Genomic DNA, 23,626 nt, shown 5'->3' with positions numbered 1-23,626 from the left:
AGGCTGCTTTTAAATTTCTCTGGGCATGGGACCTTTATTAGTATTTTCACCTTTGCCAGCTTTACATGTATGAGTTAATATTTCTCTCTCCTGTTTTCCACTAGTTTTTCATACATCCTCTATTCTTTTTCCTTTATTCCTTTGATTCATGACAAGGAAAATATCAAATGATAAATACTTATATTCTCTCTCTCTTGCCCTCTTTAAAGATATAGGATCTAGAGAAATCCAATGCTTTGCTGAGCAGAATAAGAATTCATGTGGGGAGAGGTTGAATTATGGGGTAGAAATAAAAAGATGTGAGGAGGGGATGAATCAACCTGGAGGTAGTCCAAGGGTCCAAAGAGAAGAGTGGGAGTGAAGTAGCCCTGGAAGGAGCAATGGAGGTGGGGAGAAGGATGGTTGTTAATAAAAGAGTTTTGGTGGGAGAGTGAGAAAGGATATTTGCAAACAAGGAGAGATAAAGGTTGAAGAAAATGAGAAATGGTTCAAGGAGATGCTTAGGAAATCTTGTAATTGGACTTAAAATAAATGTTCCCTACTCCATTCTATGAAAATGTTACTGAAATTTTAAGTTATTCTTTAATGCTTTGGACTCAGGTAAGTCTATTTCTTAAAAAGAATAGTGGGATTTTCTCATTTATATTTGAGTTTAAAATTTCCCTTTTAATGGAAAAATGTGTAATTTAAAATAAAATGGTAAGCTATGCAAATTGAATAAAGGATGTAAAAGATTGTTTTTAGATGTGCAATTTACAGATGAGCTGTGAATTCTTTCTTGTTTTACCTTCCTTTTGTCTTTCCCAGGAGAATACTCGTTCCTAGGACATACATACATTTTAGATTGAGACCTCTGTTCTTAACAAAAAAAATCTGATATTGCAAGTGCTCCTTACACTAACCAAATAATTTCAAGTTTCATGACTTGTAGGCAAATATAACATCCTTTGTTTCTACATGAATATGGAGACATAGGAGTTATGTAACATTAGTCCCATAGAAACCAATAAGCAAGTGGGCAGCCTATGAATATTTATTAACGTTGATAAGGAATTATAATTTTACAGTTTATATGAAAGTTGCCATAAGTGAAAATAATTCCAATAGTGCAGTGAACACATTAAATTTTGGAAAGAGCAGGATGGATATGAAGAATGTTTGATCTCAGTTTGATTTTTTATAGATTCACTATTTTATGTATAGATAGTCAATGTGAAAAAACTCACAATTTTGGTAAAATTGTTTACTTAAAATTTCTAAACTGTAGATGTTAAATTAAATTAAATTAATATCTAACTTCCCTGGTGGCACAGTGGTTGAGACTCCACCTGCCAATGCAGGGGACACAGGTTCTATCCCTGGTCTGGGAGGATCCCATATGCTGTGGAAAAACTAAGCCCGTGAGCCACAACTACTGAGCCGGTGCACCACAACTACTGAAGACTGCACTCCTAGAGCCTGTGCACCGCAAGGAAAAATAGCTCCCACTCATGCAACTAGAGAAAGCCCAGGCACAGTAATGAAGACCCAATGCAGGAAAAAAAAAAAAAAAAGTTAGTCTCTAACCAATCAATTATGTTGAGATATATGGAATCCACCAATTCTTCGGTCATTTTTGGCTGATAGTGATGTAAATACTTCTAGACTATATTTATTAATTTTTTCCGTTGTAGAGTAACAGTATTATTAAGATCAAATGGTTTAAAATAAGTCCTGATTTGTTCCTAATATTTTGATATGTGCTTTAATTGAACTTCTAACTCTTTAGAGTTATTTCTCTTTATATAGGGCTATTAAAATTAATAATTTTCTTTCACTTGAACTCAGTGTCAAAGTGACTCTGTGGTACTTCTTTTTCAGTCTTCTTACATTATCTTCCAGTACTTGTAACCAGTCTAGCACTGGTGGCAGCCAACAGCAACATATATCACCCTATTAGTCACTACCCATCACTAACTGGTGATTGATTGGACTAGGTTTAAGGCCCCAGGTCATCTAGATCAAAAAGAAAACAATGACATCATATGGATTGCGTAAACATATTAGAATTACATTTGTTATGCGCTGAAGAAAAGAGCATTTTATTTCTTCAGGTCTGAAAATTGTCTGCATTTTAGCTCTGCCTCCCCAGCTTCCTAAATGTCAAAGTCATTTAACCTCTTAGTGTTTGTTTTCTCATCTGTAAAATGGGGATAATTATCCTTACCTATCTCATAGGGATGGTGTTCAGATTAACTAATTAATGATTCGAACGTGCTACAAAAGTGCTCAGTATTATCAAGGAAAACCTAAGTACTTTCAGTGCCTTTGGGTAAGAGTGCTACTTAGCAGAAATGACTCCCAAGTGTTTGATCGCCTGGTGAGCTGCCAGCTCCTTCCCTGAGGAAAGAAGACTGACCCTGGGACCTTGCCCTTCATTGCTGTTTTGTTAGCTGAAGAGCACAGAGGCTGCCTACATAACAAAGAACACAGGGATCAATGATACATTTCCTAACACTGACACATTTGAAGAGCTACCAACTGGTAGCAAGATGTGCCACTTCAACCTGACGAAACCATCTTTGCCTATTCAGCATGCAAAAATCCCTGTGAGATGAAGTTATAATTACGGCTTGTAATATACCCTTATGCAAAATGAATTCAGCTGTGGATTTTCTTTACAGGTTAAGAAATATTTGTTCTCATCGTTAGATTTTACCTTTTGCCTGACAAACTCATGGTTTCTGGTAGACTCATCAAGCAACGGACAGCTTCTCTCATTAAACTTTCTATAAAGCATTTGCAGAACAATGGGCCTCATTGCCTCTTTCACATCTTTCTGGGTACTGGATCTCTTGGCAGCTGAAAATGAGGAACACTCCTCAGGGCTTTACCTGATTCTTTTCTTGATTCTATGTACACCTTTTCTCCCCATTTTCATTGCTCTGTTGGAAATTTCCCCTCTCTCCCATTGATCCACTGTGCTGTCACTAACTGCTCTCCCCGTCTCCATTCCATTCTCTATCACGTCCAAATTGTCTTCTTAAAGCACAAAGCCTATTGTTTTACTATTTTACTTAAAGAATAAAGTGCCTCTTCAGTGGCCCCCTTCTTCTTTGGGGCAAAGGCCAACCTATTCAGGATGACAACTAAAGTCTCTCACATACAGACTACAGTCTACCTTCCAGCATCATTGCCCACAACTCCAGAATTACTGATCCTAGAACCTTCCATTTGTGGGAATAGCTCTACACCATAGCTAATGGTGTTTACTTTGTCTGAAATGTTCTTTCTTCCTGAGTTAAATGCTAACTTGTCCATTTTCCCTTAAAAATTCATTTTTCTTTCAAGATCCATTATACTTTTTAAGAGAAATTTCACTGGACTCCAATCCATGTCTTCTGTTCTCCTTAAAGAACATGGTCTCAGCTTGCTGTTATATTAACTGATGGTGTCAGGGATAGTAAATCACCTACTAAATGGGTTTAAGAGTAAATAAAATCAAACGTGAAAATTATATGCAACACATTAGATGCTATACAAATGTAAGTTGTTACAGTACTTATCACTTTGTATTGTAGTTAGTTGTATAAATGTTTGCTTCCCCTGATGGATCATATAATCACATTGAGAGAGGAAATTGTATTATAATTAAGCTTTGTATTCCCCAGTATCTACAAGTATGCCTGGGATAAAGTAGTTATTTCATAAATATTGGTTGAATGCATGAGAGGAAACAAGGAAGAAAGCTAGATAAAGATTTTATGCTTATTTCTACTTGCATGGGGGTTCCTTTCCTTCTATTCCCTTTTAGTTTATTTTTATCCACTCACATACAATGTGCAAGGCACTATATGTTAGAAAAGGAATATTGCTGCATGCCTTTAAGAGATGTTCATTTTTTCCTTGCTACCTATCCAGAATAAAGAATGGATTTAAATTTTTTTCTTCACTGAGTCACTCTTGGGATTGTAATGACAGCCACTTTTGTGATTTCCTTATTTTCAGGATATAATTAACCTATAAAAATTACCTGATCAAAAAAAGCTTCACATTGATGGAAAAATAAATATTCACTAATCATCAAATACAATCAACTGAACAATTCTAAACAATGCAGTGAATAAGACTGTTTAGGTCTTATGAGAATTGTTGACCATGTTCCAATTTCTAGTGGGTATAAAAAAAAATCCTCTTGGCATCTATGCTTTTCAAATTACCAGAAAGTGTAAGGGAGAAAGTGACATCAGAATAGAAGCTTCCCTTTTCCTCTAGGTTCTGTTTACAAACTTAGCCTTAATCATAGTATATTTTTAAATTTTAGGTGGTAGCAAATGGAAAAATAATTAGAAAATTCCATATATGTTACTGGTTACTTTTTTCCCCCTCCTCTTTTGGGTTTATTTACTTTCAGTATTAAACATTAAACATTATACAAAAACTTTCTGCCTTTTAGACAATGGTGGTTTATTTAACATAGCATGGAATTGATACAAAAATTCAGAAAACAGGTTTGGCACATGGGGAAAAGTTACTGGAAAATATGTTTCTTAAAACTTAAAGAATTATATTTTACATAATCCAAAATGCTACTGAGTTCACCATTTGTAGGGCTACTGACAAAGCATTTTTTTAAAGATGGAAGAGTAATTTAAACTTTTCATTAAAAGCCTTTTCAATCTCAACTGAATAAAGCCAGCTGTTCTTTTTACTTTCTCTTTTATAGCAGCACATCATAAACATTTAGACCAGAGCTCTGGATGACACCAAAACTGCTTATCCACAACTGTCTCCTTCCCAGAAGTTTGATAGGAGATAGGAGCTGGCAAAAGATAAAGATAAAATATTTTCATCAGAGCTCTGCCAATTGCTTGAGCTGGAGTTGACCACCTGTGAATAACAAAGCAGTACTGTTTCAAAAGCAATGTTTACTGGGTGGAGGAAAAAAAATCCACCTGTGTAGCAGTTGCTCTAGGGTGCTTCTCTGTTCCTTTAGAGCCTTCAGGAGTACCAGAAACTAAATCTAGAATCCACAGTGACAGCCCCAAAGAGGAAGCAAAAGTCCATTTGCTATCCTCTTTTATTACTCCTCCTACTTTTGTTGGTTGCTTCCTTCTTTGTTCTCTGGCTTCTCTTCACCCACTGATTTTTCTAAATGAAAATTTTCTTTAAGAATCCACCACTGTCCCTTTTAGTGGACTCATCCTTTGCAAGCCTTCAACTGTGATCCCTAAGGATGTGACTCAAAAACGTTCTATTCTCTCATCCTGATTTTTCTTCTGGGTTGATGCCTTGTGTGATTCACTGTCTTGGATCTCTCTTCAGTGTCTCCTCTGGTGTAATCCATCTAACATCCTACTGTTAGATGTAATCACCCTGAAACATATCTCAGATAATGTCACTTCCCTGCTCAAAACCGCAAGGTCTCTTTATTGCTTAGAGAAGATCTAAACACTTAAGAGGGGATTCAGGATGATGCATGATTTGTCTTCTGCTTTTTTTCCTCACATCTTATTTTTCTCTCTTTTATGTATCCTCCAGGACAGTGTTGTCCAGTAGCAATATAATATGAGTCAGATATACAACTTTGAATTATTTAGTAGCCACATTAAAATAAAAGTAAAAATAAACAGGTGAAAATAATGGTTGATTAGATTTTTATAATTTATACTTATTGATATATATATATAACATTTATACATTTATGTTTGTTTATATTTATATTTAAAGGAAACATTTAAAAGTTATATTTATATTAAATACATAAATGGTATAACTAGTACAAATCATGTAGTCAATATAAAAATTAATAATTAAATACTTAATGTGGTAGCCACCTTCCGAATTTGCCTCATTTATCTCTGCGAAGATCAATGGCTTTTGATTACCCTTGTATAATCCCCTCCCACAGTGTATCAGGGTTGGTTGGTGTGACCAGTAGAATACGGCACATGGTATGTCACTTTCCAGGCTGTATCTACACCTGATCTAGATGACAAGATTCAGCCCTTCAAGCTGATACTGAGATGCGCTGAGACTTTTGGCAGCCTTGGAAAAGAGTGCATATATTTTCCATGTAAGAAGAATATAAATAATTTTCAGCCAAAAGATGGACTATGTTTAACATATCTCTTTCCTTCAAGAGGTGAAGCCAAATTTCTCTTCTTTTGAATGTGGACTGGACTTAATGAATAATTTCTAATGGATAGAATAAAGTAGAGATGATGGTGTTTGACATTGGAGACTAGGTCATAAAAGGCATTAAAGCATCCTGCTTGCTTTCTCTCTCTTTGATCACACACTCTGTGAGAAGCCAGCTGCCATATTATGAGGACTCTTATTTATGGTAATGATTGATGTTGCAAGGAACTGAGGTTTCTGACCAATAGCCAGCAATAAACTGAGGTCTACTGACCACAACAACGTGAGTGATCTTTGGGAAGTGGATCCTCCAGCCTCACTCAAGCCTTCAGATGTCTGCAGCCCTAGAGTGACATTTTTATTGTAATCTCATGAGAGTTCCTGAGCAAGAATTACTCTCAAATCCTGATCCACAGAAACTGTGAGATAATTAATGTTAGTGTTTTAAACTACTAAATTTTAGGGTAAATTGTTACACAGCAATATATTGCTAATACATTTTATAGTCTTTAAAAAATTACTTTAAAAAATCTAGTGTATATTTTACACTTAAAGCACATTTAGATTTGAACTAACATCGTGTTCAATAGCCATTTGGTACTACACACGGTTCCTGACTTAGCATGGTTTGACTTACCATTTTTTGACTTTATGATGGTGTGAAAGCAATATGCATTCAGTAGAAACTGTACTTCAAATTGTGAATTTTGATCTTTCCCTGGGCTGGCAATATGCGGTATGACACTCTCATGATGCTGTGCAGTGACAGTCAGCCACAGCTTCCAGTCAGCCACTCCATCACAAGGGAAAACAACTGATACACTTACAACCATCTGTACCCATGCAACCATTCTGTTTTTCACATTCTGTACAGTTTTCAATAAATTAAGTGTAATATTCAACACTTTATTATAAAATAGGCTTTGGGTTAGATTTTGTCCAACTGTAAGCTAATGTAAGTGTTCTGAGCACTTTTAAGGTAGGCTAGGCTAAGCTATGATATTCAGTAGGTTAGGTGTATTAATGCATTTTTGACTAATGTTATTTTCAATTTACACTTGGTTTATTGGGACATAATCCTGTCATAAGTGAAAGAAGATCTGTAGTGGCTACCATATTAGACAGTGAAGCCCTAAAAGAAATAAATATCTCTACATGAATTTAATATTCCCAGAATTTTCACATTTCCAGATGTGTTTTTTGTTTGTTTGTTTGTTTGCTCAGAATGTCCTTTTATCCCTTCCCCATCTGGTGACTATCTCCTCATTCTTAAGATTTCATCTTATTAACTTTTCTGTGATTTCTTTTATTACCCAACCACTCAGAATTAATTATTACCTTTCACCTCTTTCTTAGCATAGTTCTTATAATTGGTTACATGTTGTCTCTTTTCTTCTAGACTGTGAGAATATTGAGGGCAAGGATAATATATCTTTTAAAAATCTTTTAAAAATCTTTGCATGTGCTTAGCTTACTGCTTAAAACTTAGCATTCTTAGTAAATATTTGTTATTACAGAATACTGAGCAGAGTTCCCTGTGCTATACCATAGACCCTTGTTGGTCAATTCCAAACTCCCAATCTATTCCTCCCCCCATCCCAATATTCTGTAATAACCTAAATGGGAAAAGACTTTGAAAAAGAATAGATACATGTGTATGTTTAACTGAGTCACTTTGCTGTACACCTGAAACTAACAATATTGTACATCAACTATGCTACAATATAAAATAAAAATAAAAAATAAATAAATAAATGTGTTAATACATAAATGGTAGACACTAGACAACTACTTGGCAATGATGTTGTGGAAAGGGTTCTTGTATTGCATTAAAACTTGACATGCAAGATCCCTAAAAATTGTCAGTATACTACAAAATGCATCATAGAGAGACGTAGCTCCTACCCGAGGGCATCTAAAAACATGATGTATTTCTCTCCCCAAATAACTGTGTGCAGATTTGTTATGCAGAGCATAAATAATTGAGTAAAGAGGTTTACCCATTACTCACTGAATACAGCCTCAGTAAAGAAAGTCCTGTTTCACAATTCCATTCCTTCTGTCCCTAGGAAATGACCCTTGTGCAGAATGAATATTGTGCTTCAGGTCTTTCTATGAGCCGAAACTTCTACTAAGTATTTTCAATATTTTATTGTAGATGTTTGAGGCAGAAATCAAACAGCACAAATCCTAGGTCCATAGAGAGTTACTTCTTTTCTTTGGCTTATGAGAAAAAGATTTAATTTTTGTTTTCTGTGGGTAAATATTCTTCAAATACAGGGATGACTTACAAGAACAAGTTAAAGAGAATAAACACAATGTCAGATATAGCATGATTAAGCAGGATGTAGAAATTATAAGAATGTTACCAGGGAACAGTCTATCAGTATATAGATATCCTTTCCTTTTTTAATTTTGCAAAGACAGGAAATCAGATGGAGACAGAGATATGAGTCTCATCCTAGTGGGTTTTGTTCCAAACAGTAGCATGAGAGTGTTATCTGACCACTTGAGTCATGAGCTTCCTCTTGGTGTAGGGTGATGACCCATATACTGAACATTTGTCTTTTGCTTTTTACCCCTTTTCTGAAACAGACAGCACACGCTAAGCTCCGAGATGATAGTGCAGCCTTGGGAGTGGGGGAGGATGATGTCATCAAATGGATTGATTTTCTTGGCAATTTTTACTAATAAATTACAGCTTTCAGATTTTCCTTTCTTTTTTTTTTTTTTTCTCCCTCCAAAGGAAGGACGGGAGAAGCAGCATATCTTGCTCTTGTCTTGTTAGTTACTCGCATAAATACTAGCATCCTGGATGAGAAAGCCATGGAAGCCAGGGGCTGAAAACTCAGTGATCCATACAGTTTGGTTTACAATATATACCCTTAGGCAGGGCTCCTGGGTTGTGGTTGTTTAAAAGAAAAAAGGAAACAAAACAAAGCCAAACCTGAAACTAAAGAGAGAGACAAGAGTGACTTTCTTACGTGGGAAATCACTCTTTAGAGCTTATTTCCTTAGTCTGCCGTGCCTTTAAGCTTGTCACCCAATTACTTACGGAGAGAGTCTGCACATACTCACATGGGCACCCCACAGGAAGGCAAACCAAGAGATATTTCTGAGTCCACCTCGTATTAATTCGTACAAGGGAAATTACAGTGGACTAATGGAGTACCTTCTTTCCACCTGTGGCTTCTCTGTCAGTTTTCAGCAGGGTAAGTGTAGGACAGGAAATTTGCTTTATGAAAGCCACGTAAAACTCTTCAAAGTGCTCTTAACTTCTAGTGCTTAGAAATTTAAGATTTCCTTCCCCTATAAGTTCATGTTAACTTGTTTTCAAAGAAAGTTTGGGTTTTGTTCTTCTCTCACCAAAACTTTACGATCAAGATAATACTGAATATAGTCACCCACTTCAAAGTTAGGCTGAGATATGGATGACAATCTTACATAGTTGATTATAATTTCAACAATAAAAACAATTAAATTTTATACCATTAGTATATGAATTTATACTTGAACAAATAGCATTACTGTTTAAATTTATGTGAGATAGAAAAATAAAAATATTCTCAGATGTTGTATAAAGTACAAGACCTAGAATACCTAGGTTCAGTTATTTAGTCATATGAATATGACAAATTTATCTAAATCTATTTACAAAACATCTATATATTGAGAGATACTCATTCTTACGCTGTTTATTTCTAAGATTTGATTTTATGTGACAATTCTTTGCTAAAACTATATGAATTATGATAAGAAAGAAAATTAATTATGCTATTGTTTACCCAGTTCTTTGAAATTATCATAATATAAACTTGCCCTTGCCTTTCATAAGTATCTTAAAAATGCCCTTTCATTTTTCTTTTCACAGAATTTTTTTTTTCATATATGATCTTGTTTACCTAACAGAGAGTTAGTTTGGAAGAAACATTAAACCTTTGGAAGACAACCAATTAACATGGTAAGGAATAATGACCATGCATTTGCCAGTTAGCTATCTCTTGAGATTGAGGTAGCTCTTTGCTAATCTTGAATCTAAAATTGAGTAAATCAGACTGGCAGTTCATCAGGCTCCTTCATATTCTCTGCTAGATTTGTTTTAGGATAATTTTAAGCTACCAGATTGTTTGGCCTTACATGTCTTTTGGAATCTAGTAGGTGCTTGTTAATAAGTATGATGTTGGTAAACATTGGGTTATTGAGAATGACAGAAAACTCATCATGCCAAAGGGGAGTCCCTGGTTGATGCATAGCATATCAGATCTTAAAGCAGTTGCTGAAAGGATCTGAAGGAGCTGGTGATATATTGAGGTCCAGAATGGATGGCAAAAAAATCCTGCTCGTTCCTTCATCTTCAGAAAGAGTGACTGGATATATTATTATGCTTTTTGAAAACACATGAAATTGTGCTTATAGAAGCATAAGTAAGCTAGATATGTGTCAGTTCTCAAATATGAGAACCAGAGGGAAAATGCACTGTCACATAACTATGAAGCTAAATCTGAGTCCTGGAAATTATTTTTTAATATATGTTTAGACTTATTAAGATAAAAAAAGTTTTTATCTGTGTGCCTTGATTTTCTAACCTCAAATGAAGATTAAGTCTTATTTTTTTAGGAGCAAATTAATTTCTTAAGCATGAAAAGGGAAATGCCCTTTACTATGTTTAATATCTTGATTCCTCAGTATGGCATTGATCTCAATTCCTCCCACTTCTCTCTCAATAAAACAGTGATATGATTCCCACCTCCACCCGCACCCCCCTGAGAAACCTTCCCACACATACCTGAAAAGTTGAGAAAAGTCACCTTTGAACCATTTGGTTAGGGGTCGATTCCAGACTCTGTAATGAGCTTTGCCTAGCGGTGGGGAGAAAGATTCTAGAGCCACTACAGATGGATGAAAACCATAAGTCGGAAGGCAGCTGGATTGCTTGACCCTGGTGGTTTCAGCATCTGGCAAATTTCTGGGCCTTGAAAACCAAGAATGGATAACCTCAATTTTGTTCCCCATTCCAATTCAAAGCAGGAAACAGCACTTACAGTATTATATTGAAAGAATTTTACAATCTTTGTATAAAGAATATAAAGAATCATTTTAAAACACAGTAGAGAGCTAAGAGTTTGCCACAAAGCTTACAAATGATTATAGAAATCTAAGATGTATATCTTTTTTCTTTTTTAACATCTTTATTGGAGGATAACCGCTTTACAATGGTGTGTTAGTTTCTGCTTTATAACAAAGTGAATCAGCTATACATATACATATATCCCCATATCTCCTCCCTCTTGCATCTCCCTCCCACCCTCCCTATCCCACCCCTCCAGGTGGTCACAAAGCACTGAGCTGATCTCCCTGTGCTATGCGGCTGCTTCCCACTGGCTATCTATTTTACATTTGGTAATGTATATATGTCCATGCCACTCTCTCACTTTGTCCCAGCTTCCCCTTCCCCTTCCTCGTGTCCTCAAGTCCATTCTCTACATCTGCATCTATTCCTATCCTGCTCCTAAGTTCTTCAGAATCATTTTTTTCTTTAGATTCCATATATATGTGTTAGCATACAATATTTGTTTTTCTCTTTCTGACTTACTTCATTCTGTAGTACAGACTCTAGGTCCATCCACCTCACTACAAATAACTCAAATTCGTTTTTTTTTTTTTTTTAATGGCTGAGGAATATTCCATTGTATATATGTGCCACATCTTCTTTATCTATTCATCTATCGATGGACATTTAAGTTGATTCCATGTCCTGGCTATTGTAAATAGAGCTGCAACGAACATTGTGGTACATGACCTTTTTTGAATTATGGTTTTCTCAGGGTATATGCCCAGTAGTAGGATTGCTGGGTCATATGGTAGTTGTATTTTTAGTTTTTCAAGGAACCTCCATAATGTTCTCCATAGTGGCTGTATCATTTTACATTCCCACCAACAGTGCAAGAGGGTCCCTTTCTCCACACTCTCTCCAGCATTCATTGTTTCTAGATATTTGAGGATGGCCAGTCTGACTGGTGTGAGGTGATATTTCATTGTAGTTTTCATTCGCATTTCTCTAATGATTAGTGATACTGAGCATCCTTTCATGTGTTTCTTGCCAATCTGTATATCTTCTTGGAGAAATGTCTATTTAGGTCTTCTGCCCATTTTTGGATTGGGTTATTTGTTTTTTTGACATTGAGCTGCATGAGCTGCTTGTAAATTTTGGAGATTAATCCTTTGTCAGTTTCTACATTTGCAAATATTTTCTTCCATTCTGGGCATTGTCTTTTCATCTTGTTTATGGTTTCTTTTGCTGTGCAAAAGCTTTTAAGTGATATTAGGTCCCATTTGTTTATTTTTGTTTTTATTTCCATTTTTCTAGGAGGTGGGTCAAAAAGAATCTTGCTGTGATTTATGTCATAGAATGTTCTGCCTATGTTTTCCTCTAAGAGTTTGATAGTGTCTGCCCTTACATTTAGGTCTTTAATCCATTTTGAGTTTATTTTTGTGTATGGTGTTAGGGAGTGTTCTAATTTCATTCTTTTACATGTACCTGTCCAGTTATCCCAGCACCACTTATTGAAGAGGCTGTCTTTGCTCCACTGTATATTCTTGCTTCCTTTATCAAAAATAACGTAATCATATGTGTGTGGGTTTACCTCTAGGTTTTCTATCCTGTTCCATTGATCTGTATTTCTGTTTTTGTGCCAGTACCATAATGTCTTGATTACTGTAGCTTTGTAGTATAGTCTGAAGTCCAGGAGCCTGATTCCTCCAGCTCTGTTTTTCTTTCTCATGATTGCCTTGGCTATTCAGGGTCTTTTGTGTTTCCATACTAATTGTGAATTTTTTTGTTCTAGTTCTGTGAAAAATGCCATTGGTAGTTTGATAGAAATTACACGGAATCTGTAGATTGCTTTGAATAGTATATTCATTTTCACAATGTTGATTCTTCCAATCCTAGAACATGGTATATCTCTCCATCTGTTTGTTTCATCTTTAATTGCTTACATCAGTGTCTTATAGTTTTCTGTGTACAGGTCTTTTGTCCCCTTAGGTAGGTTTATTCCTAGGTATTTTATTCTTTTTGTTGCAGTGGTAAATGGGAGTGTTTCCTTAATTTCTCTTTCAGATTTTTTATCCTTACTGTACAGGAATGCAAGAGATTTATGTGCATTAATTTTATATCCTGCTACTTTACCAAATTCATTGATTAGCTCTAGTAGTTTTCTGGTAGCCTCTTTAGGATTCTCTATGTATAATATCATGTCATCTACAAATGCTGGCAGCTTTACTTCTGCTTTTCTGATTTGGATTCCTTTTACTTCTTATTCTTCTCTGATTGCTGTGGCTAAAACTTCCAATACTATGTTGAATGATAGTGGTGAGAGTGGACAACCTTGTCATGTTCCTGATCTTAGAGGAAATGGTTTCAGTTTTTCACCATTGAGAATAATGTTGGCTGTGGGTTTGTCATATATGGTCTTTATTATGTTGAGGGAAGTTCCCTCTATGCCTACTTTCTGCAGGGTTTTTTATCATAAATGGGTGTTGAATTTTGTTGAATGCTTTTTCTGCATCTATTGAGATGATCATATGTTTTTTCTCCTTCAATTTGTTAATATGGTTTATCACATTGATTTGCATATATTGAAGAATCCTTGCATTCCTGGGATAAACCCCACTTGATCATGCTGTATGATCCTTTTAATGTGCTGCTGGATTCTGTTTCCTAGTATTTTGTTGAGGATTAACAAAATAGCATCTATGTTCATCAGTGATATTGGCCTGTAGTTGTCTTTCTTTGTGACATCTTTGTCTGGTTTTGGTATCAGGGTGATGGTGGCCTCGTAGAATGAGTTTGGGAATGTTCCTCCCTCTGCTATATTTTGGAAGAGTCTGAGAAGGATAAGTGTTAGCTCTTCTCTAAATGTTTGATAGAATTCGCCTATGAAGCTGTCTGGTCCTGGGCTTTTTTCTGTTAGAAGATTTTTAATCACAGTCTCAGTTTCAGTCCTGGTGATTGGTGTGTTTGTATTTTCTACTTCTTCCTGGTTCATCTCAGAAGGTTGTGCTTTTCTAAGAATATGTCCATTTTTTCCTGGTTGTCCATTTTATTGAAGAATATGTCCATTTTTTCCTGGTTGTCCATTTTATTGGCATATAGTTGCTTTTAGTTATCTCGCATGATCCTTTGTACTTCTGCAGTGTCAGTTGTTACTTCTCCTTTTTCATCTCTAATTCTCTTGATTTGAGTCTTCTCCCCTTTTTTTTTTTTTTTTTTTGCGGTACGCGGGCCTCCCACTGTTGTGGCCTCTCCCGTTGCGGAGCGCAGGCCCAGCGGCCATGGCTCATGGGCCCAGCCGCTCTGCGGCACGCGGGATCCTCCCGGACCGGGGCACGAACCCATGTCCCCTGCATCGGCAGGCGGACTATCAACAACTGCGCCACCAGGGAAGCCCCTTCTCCCTTTTTTTTGATGAGTCTGGCTAGTGGTTTATCAATTTTGTTTATCTTCTCAAAGAACCTGCTTTTAGTTTTATTTATCTCTGCTCTTGTTTCCTGCATTTCTTATTTTTTTTTTTTTCTGATCTGATCTTCATGATTTCTTCCCTTCTGGTAACTTTGGGGTTTTTTTGTTCCTCTTTCTCTAATTGCTTGAGGTGTAAGATTAGGTTCTTTATTTGAGATGTTTCACGTTTCTTGAGGTAGGATTGTATTGCTATGAACTTCCCTCTTAAAGCTGCTGGATTGTCGTGTTTTCATTGTCATTTGTTTCTAGATATTTTTTGATTTCCTCAGTGATCTCTTCATTATTTAGTGGTGTATTGCTTAGCCTCCATGAGTTTGTATTTTTTACAGTTTTTTTTCCTGTAATTGATATCTAGTCTCATAGCATTGTGGTCAAGAAAGATACTTCATACGATTTCACTTTTCTTAAATTTACCAAGGTTTGATTTGTGAACCAAGATATGACATACCCTGGAGAATGTTCATGAGCACGTGAGAAGAAAGTGTAATCTATTGTTTTGGGATGGATTGCCCTATCAATATCAATAAAGTCCATCTTGTTTAAAACTCGTGTTTCCTTATTTATTTTCATTTTGGATGATCTGTCCATTGGTGAAAGTGGAGTGTTAAAGTCCCTTACTTTGACTGTGTTACTGTCGATTTCCCCTTTTATGGCTGTTAGCATTTGCCTTATATATTGTGGTGCTCTGTGTTGGGTACATAAATATTTACAATTGTTATATCTTGTCTTGGATTGATCCCTTGATCATTATGTAGTGTCCTTCTTTATCACTTGTAATAGTCTTTATTTTAAAGTCCATTTTGTCTGATATGAGAACTGCTACTCCAGCTTTCTTTTCATTTCCATTTGCATGGAATATCTTTTTCCATTCCCTCACTTGCAGTCAGTATGTGTCCCTAGGTCTGAAGTGGGTCCCTTGTAGACAGCATATATATGAGTCTTGTTTTTGTATCCATTCATCCAGTCTGTGTCTTTTGGTTGGAGCATGTAATCCATTTACATTTCAGGTAGCTATCCATATGTATGTTCTTATTACCATTTTCTTAATTGTTTTGGGTTTTTTATGGTAGGTCTTTTCCTTCTCTTGTGTGTCCTGCATAGAGAAGTTCCTTTAGCATTTGTTGTAAAGCTGGTTTGGTGGTGCTGAATTCTCTTAACTTTTGCTTGTCTGTAAATGTTTTAATTTCTCCTTCAAATCCGAGTGAGATCCTTGCTGGATAGAGTAATCTTGGTTGTAGGTTTTTCCCTTTCATCACTTTAAATATGTCCTGAGACTCCCTTCTGGCTTGCAGAGTTTCTGCTGAAAAATCAGCTGTTAACCTTATGGGGATTACTTTGCATGTTATTTGTTGCTTTTCCCTTGCTGACTTTAATATTTTTTCTTTGTATTTAGTTTTTTAAAGTTTGATTAATATGTGTCTTGCCATGTTTCTCCTTGGAATTATCCTGTATTGGACACTGCACTTCCTAGACTTGATTGACTATTTCCTTTCCCATATTAGGGAAGTTTTCAACTATAATCTCTTCAAATATTTTCTCTGTCCCTTTCTTTTTCTCTTCTTCTTCTGGGACCCCTTCTGGGACCCCTATAATTCAAATGTTGGTGCATTTAATGTTGTCCTAGAGGTCTCTAAGACTGTCTTTAATTCTTTTCATTCTTTTTTCTTTATTCTGCTCTGTGGTAGTTATTTCTACTATTTTATCTTCAAGGTCACTTATCTGTTCTTCTGTCTCAGTTATTCTGCTATTGATTCCTTGTAGAGAATTTTTAATTTCATTTATTGTGTTATTCATCATTGTTTGTTTGCTGTTAATTCCTCTAGGTCCTTGTTAAACATTTCTTGTATTTTCTCCATTCTATTTCCAAGATTTTGGATCATCTTTACTATTATTACTCTGAATTCTTTTTCAGATAGACTGCCTATTTCCTCTTCATTTGTTTGGTCTGCTGGGTTTTTACCTTGCACCTTCGTCTGCTGTATGTTTCTCTGTCTTCTCATTTTGCTTAACTTACTGTGTTTGGGGTCTCCTTTTCGCAGCCTGCAGGTTTGTAATTCCTGTTGTTTTTGGTGTCTGCCCCCAGTGGCTAAGGTTGTTTCAGTGGGTTGTGTAGGCTTCCTCACAGAGAGGACTAGTGCTTGTGTTCCGGTGGATGAGGCTGGATACTGTCAATCTGGTGGGCAGGACCGCATCCAGTGGTATGTTTTGGGGTGTCTGTGACCTTATGATTTTAGGCACCTTCTCTCCTAATGGGTGGGGTTGTGTTCCTGTCTTGCTAGTTGTTTGGTATAGGGTGTCCCGCACTGTAGCTTGCTTGTCGTTGAGTGGAGCTGGGTCTTAGCCTTGAGTTGGTGATCTCTGGTAGACCTTTTGCCCTTTGATATTATGTGGAGCCAAGAGGTCTCTGATTGACCAATGTCCTGAAATCGGCTTTCCCACCTCAGAAGCACAAGCCTGACACCCAGCCAGAGCACCAAGACCCTGTCAGCCACACAGTCAGAAGAAAAAGGAGAAAAAGTGGAAGAAAGGAAGGAAGGAAGGAAGGAAGGAAGGAAGGGAGGGAGGGAGGGAGGGAGGGAGGGAGGAAGGAAGGAAGGAGAAAGAAAGAAAGAAAGAAAGAAAGAAAAAGAAGGGAAAGAAAGTTATTAAAATAAAAAAATATTTTAAAAATATTAAAAGTAAAAAAAATTAAAAGTAATTTTAAAAAAGTAATAAAGAAGAGAGCAACCAAACCAAAAAACAAATCCACCAATGATAAGTGCTAAAAACTATACTAAAAAAAAAAATTAAAAAAAACACAAATGGACAGACAGAACCCTAGGACAAATGGTAAAACCAAAGCTATACAGAAAAAATCACAGAAAAAAGCATACACATACAGACTCAGAAAAAGAGAAAAAGGATATATATATATATATCTATATATAAAAAAAAAAAAGGAAGAGAGCAACCAAATCAGTAAACAAATCTACCAATGATAATAAGCTCTAAATACTAAACTAAGATAAACATAAAAACAGAAGCAAATTAGATGCAGAAAGCAAACCCCAAATCTACAGCTGCTCCTAAAGTCCAGCAACTCAATTTTGGGATGAATCATTGTCTATTCAGGTATTCCACGGATGAAGGGTACACCAATTTGATTGTGGAGATTTAACCCACTGCTCCTGAGGCTGCTGGGAGAAATTTCCCTTTCTCTTCTTTGTTCACACAGCTCCTGGTGTTCAGCTTTGGATTGGCCCTGCCTCTGTGTGTAGGTCGCCTGAGGGCGTCTGTTCCTACCCAGACAGGATGATGTTAAAGGAGCAGCTGATTTGGTAGCTCTGGCTCACTCAGACCCTGGGGAGGGAAGGGTACAGAGTTTGGAGCAAGCCTGCGGTGGCAGAGGCTGGCATATGCTGCGCCAGCCTGAGGTGCACCTTGTGTTCTCCCGGGGAAGTTGTCCCTGGATCACGGGACCCTGGCAGAGGCATGCTTCACAGGCTCCCGGGAGAGGAGGTGTGGATAGTGACCTGTGCTTGCACACAGGCTTCTTGGTGACTGCAGCTGCAGCCTTAGCGTTTCATGCCTGTCTCTGGTGTCCACGCTGATAGCCACAGCTCGCGCCCTCCTCTGGCTCTTGTTTAGGCAGTGCTCTGAATCCCCTCTCCTCGTGCACTCCTAAACAATTTTCTCTTGCCTCTTAGGCAGGTCCAGACTTTTTCTTGGACTCCCTCCATGTTAGCTGTGGTGCACTAGCCCCCTTCAGGTTGTGTTCACACAGCCAACCCCAGTCCTTTCCCTGGGATCTGACCTCTGAAGCCTGAGCCTCAACTCCCAGCCCCAACCTGTCCCAGCTGGTGGGTGGGCAGTCAAGCCTCTCAGGCTGGTGAGTGCTGGTCGGCACTGATCCTCTGTCTGTCTGCTATCTTTTTCATGATTTTCCTTTCAGTGTCACTTGGACATGAACACTCTGAAAAAGAAAAGATATTCTAACACCAATCCAAGCAAATCTCCCAAAATATACATATGACACTTGAAGTCACAAGGATCACAAATGGTACAAAAGAGAAAAACACATGCTTACAATCCTCTTTTAGCTTTTTATTTCCGTGGGCCCTTGTATCATTATTAGTCTCTTATTACCGACATTGTTTTTTAAATTCTAAATTGCAATTTCTGAAAGACTTCAAAATAAATGTAGGAATTCAATATCTTTGTATTGCATCAATCTCACTTTTTAAAAAAAGATTCTAAAATGACAGAAAATACCACCAAATTAGCATTAAGAATAACATAGAATTTAGAAAACATTACCCCAAGGATCAAGCAAACCTTTTTGATAGGTAGCATTTTTTTCCCCACAATACTGCCTGGTTTCCACGAGAACCAGTTCTTAGAAGACCTTAAAATACTTGGATTATAGCACATTTTAGTTGATGTTCTCTATTTATGTCTTTCAGAAAACTCTCAAAAAGCTTCAAGCCTTTCCCAGAAATGTTTGGACTGCCCCCAGAAATTTTATTTCCACTTAAAATGATCAGAGTAAATTCAGTTTTGAAAATATCCAAAATATGAATAAATTAACATCTATACTCCCACATTTTTGCATTTTGTGGTAATTGCAGAATCATCATGGAAAAGAATCAGATGAAAAATCCTCTCTGGAGCAAAGGGTCTCCTTAGGTCTATAGGATTCCTACAGGTTAAGATGTCACAATGAACTCCACACCCAGACTCCCAAGGACATGAAGCAACAAGCCACCTTAAATATAAAAAAAACAATGGGTTTGGAGTCCACTGAGGACATGAGATATTGGAATTGTTGTATACAGTAAAAGAAATATAGGATTTGATTTTTAAAGATCAAGGAAAAAGAAACTATAACAATAAATAAAATGTTGAGAATAAAATATATAGCAATTAAAATTATAAAGTAAAATCTATCATAGATAGAGTTTTAAAAGACTGAGTGGGTACACATTAAGAAAAAAACATTGCAAATATATAACTGACCAAGAATTCATACATAAGACAGAACATTTAGAAAAAATGTGAGTAGGCAATTGAGCAAAGGAAAATAAAAGGGATTAATATGTATCTGAAAAGCTACTCACTGCACAAGAAATAAGAGCAATAAAATTAAAATCATAATAAAATAGCAAGTGCTGATGAGAATGGGGAAATATGCACTTTTTTGTTGTTGCATTTGCTGCTGCTGCGGTTGTAAACTGATGCAGTCATTTTGGGAAACAAGCCAGTGGTATTTAGATTAGGCATGAATATATATTAAACCTGTTAATATAACTTCTGTATATACACCCCAAAGACACTTACACATAGATACACAAACAGACATGACCATGAGTGACCTTCACAAATTATTTTGAGAAGGTAGGGATAGGACTAACACTCTGTGCTTCTGTAGATCTCTCTTTCCTCATCTTCCTTATTATGTTCCTTCCCCTCTCCACTGTCCTTATCTCACTTCCTTCCTTGTCCCCTTTTTCTCTCTACTATTCTCCCTCCCTTTACTTTTAAATTCTTTGCTTTTCTTATATCATACAGAACTAGGTCATGTGTGTCACTATTTGTTTAACTTTCAACATTAGAGTATTTGTTTTGTCTGTCTCCCTCCCTCAAGAGGTTGTGAGCTTCTTGAAAACAGATTGCATGACACCATCTTTGTAAGTAAGCATGGCATCTGGTACCTAGTAGGATACCAAAGCACAAACATACAATGTACAGAAGCAGTTTGTTTTCGTAATGTGAAATTGTTTTAAATAATGTGACATATCCACACATTTAACCATGTGATTCAAAATATTAGAAAAAAGTAGAAAGCTTTATTTGTGAAGGTTGTTTTTTTTTTCTTTTCCAAATATATGTTCTTTTGGCTCTAAAGACAATTAAGGGCAACTAGAAGCTCCCCTTCGCTTCAGACTCTGATTAAATAGTATAAACATGCTAGATTTCATGAAGCATTAATGTTGAATGTTTAAAATATGAAAGCCATATCTGTAAGCTGTTTAAGAATCTCGGCCTCCTTTACTAATATTTTCCTTTCTATTTCAGAAATAAATATTCACTGTAGTCAGGTGATCCACCTATATATAAAGAGAGCTTTTTTTTTTTCACTGACAGTCCAAACAAAGCAATAGTTAAACTTCAGCGTATGCTATTTAAATTGAAATATCTTTCAAATTGACCCCCAATAAATAGGAGGAAAATTATTTAAAAATTTGATATGTGCTTTGATGATATCTAATTTCAAGGGAAAATAAAAATAAAATAGTTCTAAAATCTGTAAGACTAAGTTAAATTAGAAAATGGCACAAAGCCTGTAAAATAAATCGTGGTCCTCATATAAGAAACTGCCTTAAGTTCTGAACTAATAAAGACTTTTAAAATGCACTATTTCCCTACAACGGGTTTCAATTCTCAATCTCGTGGAAAAATGTATAAGATTTTATTGTTAACATTTAGTAAATATATACATTTTTCTTCTCTTAATAAAAGTACACTTTAAATCATTTTTAAAAACAAAACTCAGTATTTTCTGTCTTTCTAGAAAGTATCATTAGCATGACTATTCCTTCTTTTGTTTTCCCATTTTACATGATACAGGAAACTAGTATAACACATTACACAATCTGTTCAACTATTAATCTGAGAGAGAGTGCGTGCGCGAGAGAGAATAATCTAATCATAAATTTGAGATATAGGCCCCGACAGAACTCAATACAAAACTTAGCTCTACTAATTACTGGATGGACTTGAACCTAATTTTCCTCATCTGTAACACAGAAAACATATTACCTACTTAGCTCACAATCATATAATATGGCTTGAGAGAAACCATATAAAATAATTAACACAATGTTTGGCACATAGGTAGCCGTTAATAAATATCATGATCATATTTCCCTGCCTTTCCTACTAGATGAGGAATAAACTAAAGGTATGCGGTACCACTTTTTGTATTCGCATAGCACTAGTAATACCATACTTTAGCATATAGTCAGTGTTCAATAAAATTTTGTTGAACAACTACTTTTAATTGACTCTCTGATAAATATTATCTAGTAGCAAATTTACTTAAAATATTATTCAACATTAAATCATACTCTAAGTGAAAGAAAAAAGATAATATCAGAAACACTGCATTTGGATATCATACATGCTATCATACAATCATTTACTTTTTTTGAAACTCATGAGAAAGAACATTTCACAGTGGAAAGAACACGGGCGCTCAGAATCACACTCTAGTTGCTGAAGGATCTTGATTTAGTTCTTTCAATTTCTCTGAACCTCAGTTTTCTCCCCTTTGTAATGGTGCATAGTCCCCAGCGTATGAGATTGATTGAATGAAGTAATGTATGTAAGTACCTAGTCCAGTACTTGGCAATAGTATTTGCTCAATGCATGTCAGTAAATCTTCCCCCACTCCTATCACCTCCATACCTACCTTATAATGTAGAAAACAATGCATCTCTACAAAATATAAAATCTGTAGTAGGGAAACTGGGCCTATGTATGATAAGTTAGACAAAAATGTCTTAATTGAATTGAATGAATCTTTATGAAAGTCATCAGAAAATGAGTGGATATATGTGAATGCCTCTCATATTTACATTTTCACCCCACAGTGATCCAGATCAGTATATCCAACTGCTTGTTTGCCAACTCTATTTGACAAACTCACTGATATATCAATTATACAAAACCCACACCATAAATCCTCAAAATCTAGTCTTTCCCCAGTGTGTCCTGTCTTAGTAAATAGCAAAACACTCAATCCAAGGGTGCAACTAGTATTTTCAAATCATTATTAACCCCGACTTTTCCAGTTATTCCCTCTACCCCCACCATCTTATAGCACTGTTGATTTTTCTTTCTAAATATCTCTTTAATCTGTCCACTTATCTTCATCTCTATCACCATGACCTTTGTCCAAGCTGTCATCATGTCATACCTGCACAAGTGCAGTAGCCTCTTAACTTTTCTATTAATATCCACTCTGGTTCTTTGAGTGATATCAAATAAAAACAAACACAAACCATGGTGTGATACATTTGTTTAAAACACTTGAGCTTCAGCCATCGGCAGGGTCCACAAGCCCCCACACTGTCTACCAAGGCTCTGCTTAGCTCTCTAGCAACATCTTCCACCATTTACTGGGATCTGCTCCTCAGTCTGCTTTTTATTTACACTCAGTTCTTCAAAATTGCCATATAGCTTCTTGCCTCAAGGATTTGACACATGTTATTCTCTCTGGCTGGAAGGCCCTTTTTTTTTTTTTTTTTTTTCCGGTACGCGGGCCTCTCACTGTTGTGGCCTCTCCCGTTGCGGAGCACAGGCTCCGGACGCGCAGGTCCAGCGGCCATGGCCCACGGGCCCAGCCGCTCCGCTGCACTCGGGATCCTCCCGGACCGGGGCACGAACCCGCGCCCCCCGCATCGGCAGGCGGACTCCCAACCACTGTGCCACCAGGGAAGCCCTAACACTAGCTTTTCTTTGCTTTTCTGTTTTATGTTGCTACTTTTTTGGTACTAATAATCTGGAATGAGAAATAAGATGGTACTCAAAGCACAGATAGCCTAGACTCTATCCTCTGCTAGAGAAAAAGACAGGAATATGTTTAGTATTATCAAGAAATCAAGGAAGCATCTATATGAGCTTTTTTTATGTATGGGGGGAAACTAAAAACAGTCTATAAGGAGCTAGGAAGCCAGTATGCCTGTTCAGAGTTGAAATGGCAATGATGAAATACGTTCCATCGCAGGAGGTGATTCTGAACTATTAAGACTGGCTTCTTAAAGAACTATTTGACAAGGATTCTGACACCACATCTCAGCTGAAAAGCCAAGAGTGATATGACCAATTAGTGATGTCAGTCAGGCTTTGAATGGGTACTGGTGGAATGCAAGATAGGTATTTGCATTTACTCTTTAGAGACCAGAAAGTTGATAGGAAGATGGTGTGGTAGAGTGGATTAACATCCCA

The sequence above is a fragment of the Globicephala melas genome, chromosome 1 (assembly GCF_963455315.2).
Source record: "Globicephala melas chromosome 1, mGloMel1.2, whole genome shotgun sequence".
Lineage (NCBI taxonomy): Eukaryota > Metazoa > Chordata > Mammalia > Artiodactyla > Delphinidae > Globicephala > Globicephala melas.
This window is presented reverse-complemented; position numbering follows the sequence as displayed.